This window comes from Ceratotherium simum, chromosome 29 (genome assembly GCF_057802395.1).
Source record: "Ceratotherium simum simum isolate JZ-2026a chromosome 29, ASM5780239v1, whole genome shotgun sequence".
Classification (NCBI taxonomy): domain Eukaryota; kingdom Metazoa; phylum Chordata; class Mammalia; order Perissodactyla; family Rhinocerotidae; genus Ceratotherium; species Ceratotherium simum.
The window spans coordinates 20,866,160-20,879,148 of NC_141928.1; the positions used below are offsets into that span (position 1 = coordinate 20,866,160).

The 12,989-nt window shown below is 37.8% G+C and overlaps 1 long non-coding RNA gene across 1 annotated transcript in view; it reads left to right on the forward strand.

Annotated features, from left to right (window-relative positions):
- LOC147913222 (uncharacterized) overlaps positions 1-12,989 on the forward strand; it is a 426,551-nt gene that overhangs the window by 397,782 nt on the left and 15,780 nt on the right. The window lies entirely within an intron of this gene.

Here is a 12,989-nt window from a genome sequence, read left to right on the forward strand (position 1 = left end):
AAAGTTTTTGAAGGAAATTAAAAGTGCTACTCTGGTGAACACACGAATGATAAAGCAAAACAGCTTTATTGCTAATAAGAAGAAAGTTTTAATAGTCTGGATAGAAGATCAAACCAACCACAACATTCCCTTAAGCCAAAGTCTAATCCAGAGCAAGACTGTAACTCTCTTCAATTCTATGAAGGCTGAGAGAAGTGAGGAAGCTGCAGAAGAAAAGTTTGAAGCTAACAGAGGTTGGTTCATGAGGTTTCAGAAAAGAAGGCATCTCCATAACATAAAAGTATAAGGTGAAGCAGCAAGTGCTGATGTAGAAGCTGCAGCAAGTTATCCAGAAGATCTAGCTAAGGTGATTAATGAAGGTGGCTACACTAAACAACAGATTTTCAATGTAGACAAAACAGACTTATATTGGAAGAAGATGCCACCTAGGACTTTCATAGCTAAAGAGGAGACGTCAATGCCTGGCTTCAAAGAACAGGCTGACTCTCTTGTTATGTGCTAATTCAGCTGGTGATTTTAAGTTGGAGCCAATGCTCATTTACTGTTACAAAAATCCTAGGGCCCTTAAGAATTATGCTAAATCGACTCTGCCTGTGCTCTATAAATGGAAGAAAAAGGCCTGGGTGACAGCATATCTGTTTACAACATGGTTTACTGAATATTTTAAGCCCACTGTTGAGGACTACTGCTCAGAAAAAAAAGATTCCTTTCAAAATATTACTGTTCATTGACAATGCATCTGGTCACCCAAGAGCTCTGATGAAAATATACCATGAGATTAATGTTGTTTTCATGCCTGCTAATACAACATCCATTCTTTAGCCTATGGATCAAGGAATAATTTCGACTTTCAAGTCTTATTGTTTACGAAATACATTTTGTAAGGCTATAGCTGCCATAGATAGTGATTCCTCTGATGGATCTGGGCAAAGTAAATCGAAAACCTTCTGGAAAGGATTCACCATTCAAGATATCTCTAAGAACATTTGTGATTCACGGGAAGAGGTCAAAATATCAATATTAACAGAAGTTTGGAAGAAGTTGATTCCAACCTTCCTGGATGACTTTGAGGAGTTCAAGACTTCAGTGGAGGCAGTAACTGCAGATGTGGTGGAAATAGCAAGAGAACTAGAATAAGAAGTGGAGTCTGAAGATGTGGCTGAATTGCTTCCATCTCGTGATAAAACTTTAGTGGATGAGAAATTGCTTCTTATGGATGACTAAAGAAAATGGTTTCTTGAGATAGAATCTACTCTTGGTGAAGATTCTGTGATGATTTTAAATGACAACAAAGGATTTAGAGTATTACATAAACTTAGTTGATCAAGCAGCGGCAGGGTTTGAGAGGACTGACTCCAACTTTGAAAGAAGTTTTATTGTGGGTAAAACACTATCAAACAGCATTGCATGTTACAGAGAAATTGTTTGTGAAAGGAGGAGTCAAGCTGAGTGGCAGGCTTCACTGTTGTCTTATTCTAAGAAATAGCCACAGCCACCCCAGCCTTCAGCAACCATCCCCCTGATCAGTCAGTAGCGATCAACACCAAGGCAAGACCCTCCGCCAGCAAAAAGATCGACTTGCTGAAGCCTCAGATGATGTTTAGCATTTTTTATCAATAAAGTATTTTTCAATTAAGATGTGTACATTTTTTTATACATAATGCTATTGCACACTTAATAGACTGCAGTATAGTCTAAACATAACTTTTATATGCACTGAGAAACCAAAAAATATGTGACTCGCTTTATTGCGATATTCACTTATTTTGGTGGTCTGGAACCGAATCCACAATATCTTCTAGGTATGCCTGTATTTCTCCAAAAACACTAGCAATAATTCATGGAAACCATTTCCTTCTTTTCCGTCTCCTCCCCCACTCATGCCTGGAGTGGCCCGCCCTAGATTTCCCCCCAGCCTCCATCAATAAGGCGTGATTGTTAGGAGTCCCAGCTTGAAAAGTTGCCCTTGGATCCTGGTGCGGCTGATGCTGCCCACCATGTCACTGACCCAAATGGGAATCAACCAGGAATTATTGGGTGAAGCCCATCCACTGGCTGTGTCCCCAGCTATGCAGTTACAACGGGAGAACTGGCCCCTGAAAGCAATCATGCCTGCCCATCGAGGAACAGTTGAGTCAATAGCCCCATTCATGGGCCTGCCCACGCCTCCTAGGTCTCCTTCTCTCTAGCGATATATGGCAGGATATCCATATATGCAGCTGTCAGTGGAAAACCATGGAATGGGTGGGGTGGGTGGAAAATATCCTTCTTTTTGCAAATTTATGGAAAGCAAATATTACAGTTCTCCTCCCTCATGATGCTAAATATAACAGGTAACAGATCCTCCTTTTAAAACTTAAAATGGACATTGATTTTTTCATAAAGAAAGAATAGCAAAAACACAAGAGACAGACAAATCTGCTACAATCATTGAGTATTGATTCAAAGGCCAATTCTTTCCAGCTAGACCCAAAAACCACCCATGCAAAGGATGGCTGGCATGCAGTCTTAACTCAGAACTCAGTATTAACAACGGCAAGCTCATGTTCAGCACATTCTTCCCAAGGCTCCAAGTCCCACTCTGAAGTATTTTCCTTTTCCCCTTCTTTCTGCCCAGCAAACACATTTCCTTGTGTACTCGCAGCCTCTAATCTCAGTCCCTCCAGACCTGATAGTGCTATTTGATATTAATGAGATAAAAATACAATTTTAATAAAGATTAGTAACTTTAGTCCATTCCAGGATTTCTCAGTCTCAGCATTATTGACATTTGGGACCAAGTAATTGTTTGTTGTAAGGGCTGTCCTGTGCATTGCAGGACATTTAGCAGCATCCCTGGCCTCTATCCCCTAGATGCCAGTAGCATCGTTTTCCCCTTCCACCCAGCAGCTGTGACAACCCAAAATGTCTCCAGATATTGCCAATTATCATCCCTATGGGACAAAATCACCCCAGGTTGAAAACCACTGGTCTGTTCTCAGACTAAAAGTGGTAGTATCATCTTCTAGCATCCCCAATAAAGTGCAGACCACTGTTCTGCTGCTGAAACATTGACCTCTATTGCCTCCGCTTTCAACCTTCTAACTAAATCCAGTAGTCTTATATTGTCTTCAATCTCTCTTCCACATCAGAGACTTTGGGGGGGATTGTTTATTTGCTTGTTTGTTTTCAGCATCCTTTTTTAGATTCCTTCTGACTTAGGAGGCAATATACCACAGAGGTTAAGGCATGATAGACTTTGAAATTAAAAAGAAACTAAGTGTGAATCTTACCTCTGCAATTTAATCACTATAAGACCTGTAGCAAGTGATCTAACATCTCTAAGCCTCAGTTTCCTGAGTAACATGAGGAAAAGAATATTTACCTTTTAATAGTGTGTCGAGAATTATATAATATAATGTGGGTAAACACTTTCAAAGTCTGGAAGGTAGTAATAACTTAATAAATGTTAAGTTATCATTAATTGGCATCATTATTATTAAACGCTATTGTTCAGATGTCTCCCTCCTCTTTTTCCATTTCCATTTCCTTTGCTTATCTTTCTTTCTGTATTCACATATTTTCCTAATAGCGATCCATCTCTAAATTGAGACCATGCAAAAAGTTGCTCTATCATTGACATTCCCTCTGAAGTCTAGTCCTCTGTTTCTAAATATCTAGAAAACTGCTCTGCTTGAATGTCATGGATTGTATCCAAAGCAGAATGTCAAAAAACAAACAAGCTCAAATGTATCAGGGATGAATTAGAAGATTACAAAGAGAAAGGCAGAAATGTGAATTGTTTAAATGACTCAAATGAGGCCACGGTTCTCAGCAATACAAAACAGATATCAAATCTCTTGTGGGGCAAAGTCAAGATTTAATATGATCATAGTGATTTTAGAGCTACATTAACAAACTGTAGGGAGTCTAGAGTAAAGAATCTGGATTGAAGAAGGATCTGATGAGGAATCATCAATCCAACTGATCAACAGTCATTCACTCTTAAAGTCTAATTGCACATAGGTGTTTAAATTGCCTACAATACAGTGTAGTAAGCACAGAGCTGTCTCTATCTCATAGTGGAAAGAGGGGTTAGGGAAGCTACATTTAACTGATATCATTTAAGCACAAGTTAAAGAATGACAAATGTTAGAAGTTACCGAGGTGGTTCAACCAGAAAAAAGATATTTAAAGAAAAAAGGTATTTAAAAGATAAAAAGTATATTAAATAGAGTCATTGTAGCAATAAGATTCTCATATACTCAAGTATTTAATCTTCTTTGATGTGGTGTGATAAGGCAGAACTAACAGCAATGAGCGGGAATCTCAAGGAGTTGATTTCTGCTATTTTACTAAGGACACTCTTGCAGCAATGGGAGAATTCAGTTGGAATGAGTTGTTTAAGGTTAGTTCTTTCCTGGGCATCAGAGATTGATTAGAGACTAACAAAGTCTTTATGACAAGTATCTTCTTAATGTCTGCTTGAGAGATGGGAAGTGGAATCATGGTTAATAGATGGAGCTTTTGAGTTGGTCAGATTTTCGCTGAAACCGGGACTCGGCCACTCACTATTCATGTGGTGTTGGTTAAAGTGTTTCCCTGTCTTTCCTAATCTGTAATAAGTTTCCTAATCTGTAATCAGAGACCATGATACTTACTTCCTTGGGATGGTTAATAAGATTAAATTAGTTTATTTTCATAAAGCATTTAGCATAGTATGTGGAATGGAGCATTGGAACTAGTTGTTTTAATTAGAGGGAAATCTTGCATAAAGTAGAGTTGGACTAGGAAAATAGATGGAATTCAAATCCTAGTGAGTTTTGTACCCTCTAGTTCCCTCCTGCAAACAACGAAAGTATAACCAAGACATCGAAAGATCAGGACTGTAAATGGCACAGCAGGGAGGGAAGAATTCTATTCTTTTCCCCATTGCCCGTTCAGACATATTCTGGATATTAGTTCTCCTGGGACTGGATGTAATGTTGAGTTGGTCGATGGCTCGTCCGATTGCTCTCCAATAATAAAAACATCCACAGGACAGCCTCAGTTCAATGATTAATATGTTCAATCCTATGCAATTATCACAATTGTAACTTCATTTATAGTTCAAGTCTCCTTTCCTCAGATCAGGCCTACAGCAGGTTTGGTGCTCATAGTTGTCTTTCTCTCTTTTTCCCCATTGAGAGCTTCTATCCCTCCAACCCCTTGTGAGGCTGCCTCTGGCTCCTCCAGGATTGAAGTGGAAGACTGAGAAGAGACAAAGGCCAGGAAAAGTCTCCTTTTATCAACGCTGATATAATCTGACATTGGTCTCCTTTGGGAATAACGGGATAAAAACTGAGACTAGGTTCAGGGGATGTTCAAAGCTGAGACTTTCTGGTGGTATATTTGTGTGTTCTTTACAGACAGTCCTCCATCACTCCTGGATATCTCATGCTCAGTTCCCTGCATGTGGGCCATCTACAACTTCCCCTTTGGCCTCTGGTAGTCTCATTGAGCCTCTTTACTGGGGTCCCAACACTCATCCAGAAGTTCCTTTTGGGAAAAGCCTTTTTAGGATGACTCTTAGCCCCCTCTTTTCTGCTGACCACCATCTGGTCCCTTAGAAGCATATATTCTTTGCTCCAAAGAACCCTAGAAGAGCAGGTCATTCCCAATACAACTGCCCCTCATCATCTATCATCAGAACAGATACCAGGCACAGTTTTTCTCCATTAGACTTTAACAAGCATGAGTCCAGTATCAGCCACTGTGGCTACAGATTCCAGTCTCCTTAAAACATGGCTCATTCAGCCCAAAGTGCAGTAGAATGAGCTCTTATCTCCCCTCATGTGCAAGAGGCCACATCTCTAACAACTTTTTCCTATGAAAACCTTTCTCACTTTTCAAGTCTTCTCCTCACTTACTTTTGTACCCTCCAGGTGAATATTGGGCTAATGATCACATAACTGTTGACCTCATTCTTTACAAGTTCTGCATGCATCCTCTAACACCACACTCTAGAATGTAGAAGTAGTGGTACTATACATTCTGAAACTAACTCACAAAAGGTTCCATTTTAACATCTCAGGACAGAAAGCAATCTTCCAACATACCAAAGTCATCATGGCATTGAAGTCTTACAGTGTCCCCTAAAGAAGCCTTACAGTGTCCCTTAAACTTATGAGACATCCTGGCACTCCCACCCTTTTGCAGACCCAAGGAAGAGTGCAGTGGAGAGTGTCTGGAGAGTTCTTACAATCTGTGAGCCCGTTATCAAAGCAGTGTGAGTGGCTAAGTATCTTGGATAATAATATTTTATTTTTTTGTATCTACAGACAGAATCTCGTCTAATATTTTACCTTTTTTTCCTCAAACTCATAACATGGTGGAAGGATAATCATCCATGGCAGGCCCACAGTCCAGTGTGGACTGCCAGAGTGTCACCTGACACTTGACAAAGGGTATCATGATTAGGATTTCTACTGTTCCTTTTTCCAGAGCTTAGGAAAGGGAGTATAGTGTAGCAGACAGCAGAGGAACTTTGGCGTTAGGAAAGTCAAGGGGCAAATTCCAGTTCTATCACTGCCTTGGTAGGTGACCTTGGGAATAGAGCTTAATATTCATGCATACATTATTCATTCATTTATTCTATTCACAAATATTTAAGTTCTACTATATTCCAAATACTCTGCCAGATTCTGAAGGATGGTGAATACACATACAAAAATCCATAATCCATATCCTTCACAGAGCTTACAGTCATCAGGGTGACAGATATTAGAGTCCAGAGTCCAATGATAGAACTTTTGAAGGAGTAATATAGTTCTCCTTAGTTACAAATTTCAGAAGATAGAAGCATATCCCCTCAAATGTGAGTCCTGATGACTTGCTGATGACCTTTGAAAAGGTTAAACATATAGGAAACTTGTATTTTGAGTGCAAAGGGCATATTAGTGTCAGATGTAATAAGAGACCTATCGAGTATGAGAGTTATTCAGCTCTGCAGAACTCACAGTTATAACATATTTCCTACAACATCCTCCTTTGCTATTGATTTTGGCTTATTACTCTATTGAATTGTCCAAGGGCATAGTGTATATTTCCTAATTTCCAACTGTCATCTCTTTCTTCTTTATTCTTTCTCCATCTTCATTTTCATTTCAACCTAATTCTACTTGATCACTATTCTACTGTTTCATTAGCATGTCTTCTTTGATTAAGAAAAACAGTCAAAGATAAACATATTTTTGAAACCAGTCATTAACCAGATGTCACCTCTCACTGAAATTACAGTCATCCAATGTAGCACATTTGAAATATAAAGGCTTCTTTTCATTTTTCTTGATTTTAATAGAAAATAGAACTCAATCTGAAACTAAAAGAGTTACTGAACTTCAAATAAAAGTTTCTTTACAAAAATAGATACCACATATTAAAATTCCCTCTAAAGTTAAAGAGGAAAAAATATTATTTAAAACATTGAGATTGAAGACATTTTTAAAAATTATATGCTTCCACCCTAAATAGTATCTGATGAATCCTTGCTTTCTCCATTCTCTGATTTTAAATACTATTTTTCATTGTCAAGTTCTATAATATTTTTCTACTAGATAATAGTAACACTCAGACACATTAATATTAGTTACTTATTTAAATGCATTTAATGTTCACCACTAATTGTTTTTAATGTGAGTTTTCCACTCCTAAGTGTTTTATTTTGTCTCTTCATTGGGCACATTTCTTCATCTAGTGTCTGTCCTTTTCATTCCAAGGGAGTTTTTTGCATGCTGTAGGTTGAATTTCTGTAGATTTGAGGAAGTGTATCTGTTAGCTTAATATTCGAAGGACACACTATAGCTGGATATAAAATGAATGAGTCCACTTTCCTTCCCTCTACACTTTATGGACACTATTTAACTGTCTTCTCACATTACATGTTTCTGTGGAAAAGCAAAAGGCAAGCCTAAAATTTTTCCTTCTATATTATTTTTATCATTAGTAGTAGTAGTAGTAGTGGTAGTGGAATATAATAAATTTACTAGGATCTGTGCTCATCTTTCTGTATAAAAATTTCTTGGCAGAGGATACAGTGATGTTTCTTTCTATTAAATCATCTTTATTTTATAAAATATTTTCTTATGTGATTTTTTTCAAGCACAACCTTATCCTTGACTATATTTTCGGTTGAGTTTATTCTGCTTTTGTGACTTTCATGTGGCTTTCATCTCAGTGATACTGTAAGTTTTTTCTTTGGTTATTTCTTGAGCTCTTCTCACCTTCTGTAATGATATAATTTTTACTAGAATTCTTGCTTTCCAGCTTATAGCTCATTATTTTTAATGCGAGGGAAATATCAAGGTAACTAATTTCCTTGAAACTATTGGGAACTGGAAGATTATTTACTTGAACTCTTTTTTTATGAAGGTTACATTGGTTTATAGCCTTATATAAATTTCAGGTGTACATCATTATATTTCAACTTTTGTATAGACTGCATTGTGTTCACTACCAGAAGGCTAGTTTTTATCTGTCATTGTGCACATATGCCCCTTTACCCCTTTCGCCCTCCCCCAACCCCTTCCCCTCTGGTAACCACCGATCTGTTCTCCATATCTATGCGTTTGTTTGTTTGTTTTTCTTCCACATATGAAGTCATACAGTGATTGTCTTTCTCCATCTGACTTATTTCGCTTAGCATAACACCCTCAAGATCCATCCATGTTGTCACAAATGGCATGATGTCGTACTTTTTAATGGCTCAGTGGTATCCCATTGTATATTATATGCCACGTCGTCTTTACCTGTTCATCCATTGATGGGCACTTAAATTACTTCCAAGTCTTGGCTATTGTGAATAATGCTGCAGTGAACATAGGGGTGCATATATCTTTTCAAATTAGTGTTTTCATGTTCTTTGATTAAATATCTAGACGTGGAATAGCTGGATCATATAGTAGTTCTATTTTCATTTTTTTGAGTAATCTCCATACTGTTCTTTATAGTGGCTGCACCAATTTATATTCCCACCAGTAGTTTATGAGTGTTCCTTTTTCTCCGCTTTCTCTCCAACAGTTGTTCTTTCTTGTCTTTTTATAATAGCCATTCTGATGGATGTAAGGTGATCTCACTGTAGTTTTGATTTGCATTTCCCTAATAATTAGTGATGTTGAACATCTTTTTATGTGCCTGTTGGCCATCTGTATGTCTTCTTTAGAAAAATGTTCATATCTTCTGCCCATTGTTTGATTGGGTTGTTTGTTTTTTTGTTGTTGAGTTGTAAGAGTTCTTTATATATTTTGGATATTATCCCCTTATTGGATATATGATTTGAAAATATTTTCTCCCAGTTGGTGAGTTGTCTTTTCATTTTGTTGATGGCTTCCTTTGCCGTGCAGATGCTTTTTATTTTGATGTAGTCTCATTTGTTTATTTTTTCTTTTGTTTCCCGTGCCTGAGGAGATATGATATTCATAGATATTGCTCAGACTGATGTCAAAGAGTGTACTGCCTATGTTTTCTTCTAAGAGTTTTATGGTTTCAGGTCTTACATTCAAGTCTTTGATCCATTTTGAGTTATTTTTTGTGTATGCCATAAGATAATGGTCTACTTTCATTCTTTTGCATGTGGCTGTCCAGTTTTTCCAACACTATTAATTGAAGAGATTTTCTTTTCTCCATTGTATGTTTTTGACTCCTTTGTCAAAAATTAGCTGTCCATAGATGTGTGGGTTTATTTCTGGGCTCTTCATTCTGTTCCATTGATCTGTGGATCTGTTTTTGTGCCAGTACCGTGCTGTTTTGATTAATATGGCTTTGTAGTATATTTTGAATTCAGGGAGTGTGATACCTCCAGCTTGTTCTCTTTTCTTAGGATTGCTTTGGCCATTTGGGGTCTTTTATGGTTCTACATAAATTTTAGGATTCTTGTTCTATTTCTGTGAAAAAATGTCGTTGGGATTCTGATTGAGACTGCCTCGAATCTGTAGATTGCTTTAAGTAATATGGACATTTTAACTATGTTAATTCTTCTAATCCATGAGCATAGACTATCTTTTCATTTCTTTATGTCTTCTTCAATTTCTTTCAATAGTATCTTATAGTTTTCAGTGTATAAGTATTTCACCTCCTTGGTTCAATTTATGTCTAGGTATTTTATTCTTTTTGTTGTGATGGTAAATGGGATTATTTTTCTATTTCTTTTTCTGCTAATTTGTTGTTAGTGTATAGATATGCGACTCATTTTTGTATGTTGATTTTGTACCCTGCAACTTTACTGTATTCGTTAATTATTTGTAATATGTTTTAGTGAATTCTTTAGGGTTTTCTGTATATATAATCATGTCATTCACAAATGGTGACAGTTTTACTTATTCCTTTCCAATTTGGATAATTTTATTTCTTTTTCTGGACTAATTGCTCCAGCTAGGACTTCCAATACTATGCTGAAGAAGAGTGACAAGAGTGGGCATCCTTGTCTGGTTCCTGTTCTTAGAGGAATTGTTTTCACTGTTTCACTGATGAGCATCTTATTGGCTGTGGGCTTGTCATATATGGCATTTATTATGTTGAGGTACTTTCTTTCTATACCCATTTTATTGAGAGATATTATCATAAATGGATGTTGAATCTTGTCAAATGATTTCTTTGCATCTATTGAGATGATCATGTGATTTTCATTCTTCATTTTTTTTAGTGTGGTGTATCACATTGATTGATTTGCAGATGGTGAACCATTCCTACAGCCTCAAAATAAATCCCACTTGGTCATGGGATGTGCTTCTTTTATCGTATTGTTGTATTGGATTTGCTAATATTTTTTTGAGGATTTAGCATCTATGTTCATCAGCAATATTGGCCTGTAATTTTCCTTTTGAGTATTTTAGAGATCAGGTTGGTTCCCCTGCAAACTCTGAATGTCACAGGCTTTCTGGTTCATGATCTGGTAATCACAGATTTTCATTCCATCCTTCAATTTCTCTTTCTCAGAAATGGAGTGACAAATCTAGGTGAGGAAGGAGGAGCTGGTGAGCTAAATCATAAACAATTACTAATGCTGTTATATAGGGCCTGTCTCTTCCTGCAGCGTTATCTCTCTCCTCTTCCAGGGTCATCCGCAATCTTAGGTTCTCCCGCTTTAATCAAAGGATCACTGAAAAGTTTTTTTAGAATTGTGACACTTCTAGGAAAATCTGCACCCAGTTCCAGGTCCAGGGAGTCACACTTACATTCTCAGTATCCCCTCCCTTGCCATGGACCAGATTTCACAGTACTGCATAGGAATATATCAAAATCTGTGGTTTGGAGTTGTAACTATTTCCACTTTCACTGAAGATAGAGTAGATTTTATTTTTCTTTCTGTTTTTCTTTCTTTTTCCTTCTATCATTTTCAGGAGATTTAAAGGAAGGATTTTCCAATCTTTAAACCAAAGTTTCTTCTTTGAATGTTCAATAGACCTCATGTTAAGAATGAACCTCAATGCCCTTAAAATTCCCATTGCTCTGCTTCCAACTAGAGAAAAGCCAGAATGTGTATGTGAGGGAGGTATGGAAGCTGCACTTGTGATGAGAGAAGACAAGAATGAAGCCTGAACTTGCCAACATGGTTCTTAAGAATCAGATACCCTGGATCACTCCTTCTCCTTGCTATGAATCTTCATATTTACTCAGCCTCCTTCAGTGAAAGATGATCATTTCAAAAGATATGTATTTTTCCCTGTGTTTAAAATAAGACTTAAAAGAGGAGAAAATTGACCTAGAGTTCATTCATCATGCCCCTTCTCTGTGCTAGTTCTGTACTTTGGACAAACTCCACTATCACATCACTTAAAAACTATACCTCTTCCGCTACTGTAGGATCCCCTCCAGTGCCTAGCACAAGCCATAGCTCGCAGCACTGCTCAAATGGTAACAATCAAGTAAAAGATTTCAAGGTACTCATTGGGCAAAGCAAATCCCATCTTTTCAAAGCTAAAGTTCATCTTTTCCCAAACTTCTCTCTCACCTCCTACAGCTTTCCAATACAAGCTCCCCCTTTCCAGAGATAACAGTGCAGGAGAAGCTCGTTTGCTTTATGTGTGCAGGCAGCATCATGTGAAACAGGCACAGGAAATGGTTTCCTTAGACCTGCAGTTTAAAGCCTTTTCTTTTTTTCCACTTTTGTTCAAGACCCAACCGTCCAACCTCACCCAGGCCTGAAGCAAGAATGAAAAATTGAATGAAAAGTTTAAAACCAATATGCTCAGAATCTCTATCCCATCTCTGAAGGCAGCCCCTGGAAAACGTGCGTCACCCTTTTGAGTAAAACCATCTCTCCTCCCTTCTTTTTCCTTCCTCCAAGGCTCTGAAGCAAGCTTTGGGTGGGGCCCCGCTTCTCCTAAGAGACCGACTTGCTATTTTGGGGACTTTATGTTTCAAAAAGTCTAATTCTGATTGGGCTGCATGTTAACTGGAAACTTAGCCACAGGGAGTGGCTCAAGGCCAAGAGGGGCAACTTGCATTTGAGTGGGTGTCAGAAGGACAACTAATACATAGGTGCTTTCACATCAAGCAACCTGGTCCAAATCTCAAATCCTGGCTCTGCCATTTTCTAGCCATGTGACCTAACACAAATTACTTAACCTCTCTGAACCTTTATTTTTCTCATCTATAAAATGAGCTCAGTAGAACCCATTTCACATGAACATGCATGCATAATAATTAGCATAGTTTCTACCATAGAAAGTAGGCACTCAAATGCTAACTTGTATGCACACTCTCTCTCACGTGTGCACACACACACACATATACACACAATGATCATTCACTGGGTACCAGCTGCTGGACTAAGTATTGTGCCTGTATCCTTGTTCAAGTCCTATGAAGTTGGTATCTAGTACTATTATTTTGCAGATGATGAAAGTGATACCTAGCGATGTCAGGTCACTTGCCTGAGATGGTACAACTAGTAAATAAAGCAGTGAACTTCAGATTTGAATTTAGATCTCAGACTCCAAAGTTCATGCTCTTAGATGCTCTGGCTGCTTCAT